The sequence below is a fragment of the Aptenodytes forsteri genome, unplaced genomic scaffold, assembly GCF_000699145.1.
Source record: "Aptenodytes forsteri isolate BGI_AS27 unplaced genomic scaffold, ASM69914v1 Scaffold142, whole genome shotgun sequence".
NCBI classification, from domain to species: Eukaryota; Metazoa; Chordata; class Aves; order Sphenisciformes; family Spheniscidae; genus Aptenodytes; species Aptenodytes forsteri.
In genome coordinates this window covers 3,155,262-3,156,782 of record NW_008794598.1, presented here as the reverse complement: position 1 = coordinate 3,156,782, position 1,521 = coordinate 3,155,262, and positions in this window count along the sequence as shown.

Below are 1,521 nucleotides of genomic sequence, written 5' to 3'. Positions count from 1 at the left end.
CCCCCCCCCCCCCCCCCAGCCACCGCCTCCGCAAAAATGGGCTCCTTTCTTGCCTCACCTGCTTTTGCAAGAAGCCGAGCCGAACCCAGAGAAAGCGGTTCAGCCGGCTCCGGCGGGGAGGGCCGAGCTGGCAGCCTGGCAAGGAGACAGCATCTGGGTGTGCCACGTCCCCGCAGAGCCTGATCACAGCCCTGCTCTCGCCGGGCGATAGCAGCCGGCAGCCCCCGGCGCAGGCAGCCGGTGACGGTGCGCCCGGCCGGGCGGTCGAGCCAGCGTGGCTGGTTTGCCGTGTCTCCGTGGGAGCCCCGCCAGCTTTGTGCCTCCCGTGCCTGCTTTGCACACATATGAAGTACTTGAGAAGCGTATGGGGTTTTATTGCCACATGGCAGCTGTCCATGCAGCCGTGCCCGGCCCCCGCAGGGGCTTGGCAAGGGATGGGCTGTGCTGGGCAGGATGCTCAGGGAAACGGTTGTCCGGTAAGAGCATTTGTGGGTCCCACAATGCAAGCGCGGCTCTCACATCCCATCAGCTCACGGCAGGCACGATGGGGTGGATGGCCCTGCAAATGACAGGCAGGACAGGAGGTGGCCGGACGGTCCCTCAGCTGCAAGCCGTACTCCAGCGGTGCCAGCAGAGCACAGCACCCTCTCCCCAATCCCCTCTGCCCCTCTGCCCCATCCTGCCGCAGAGAGGAGCACAGCCCCAGCGCTGCATGCCCCAGGGCTGCAGAGCTGCTGGTCTGGATAGATGGGCAGAGTCGTCCTGCTCGGAGAAATCCCACGGGCTGCCTCCTCCGGCAGAGACCCAGTCGTCCAAGCAGCACCGCCATGGCTTTGGGAGGGCACTGGGGCTTCAGGGTGGTTACCAGCGCTTGGTTATCTGGGTCCCCAGCGGGGTCCGGGACCGCATTCTTAGGTCTCAGGCTCAGATGTGATGCAGCCATTCCTTGTGCTCCAGGGAAACAGGATCAAAGCTTCCGGGTGCTGCTTTCTCCCCTTTTTCGGCCGCTCCAGGCTGCAGCAAAGTGCCATTGAAGATGGGAGGACTTTCATGTGGGGATTTCTTTTCTTCAGATCTTCAAAGAAATCCAGCAATCAAACAGGTAGTTGTGGAGGCACCTCAAAAAAAAAAAGCCCTACTTTGAAAGCATCACACGCAAAAGAAACATCTAAACTTTGTTGTGTTAATTGTTCTGGCACTCAAAGTTACGACAAAATGTCTTAGAAATGTTGTTGGCTCTGGGCCCACGATGCATCAGACAGACAAAAAAATGCTCAAGCAGAAAACCTGAGGAAAAGAAAACCAACAACAGGAGATTTCTACAGGAAGGAACAGTGATGTGGCTCATGCATGCCCGTCGGGGAGATGACAGCCGGTGGGCTGATAGGAAAACCCCAGAGCACCCAGGGCATCCACCCGCATTTCCTTGAGCCGCTCCGTGCCCCGGGCATCGTTAGGAGCCAGCTGCTAACGAGAGCAGGCTGCGGCCCTGCCACCGTCTCCTTTCCACCGATATGAGAA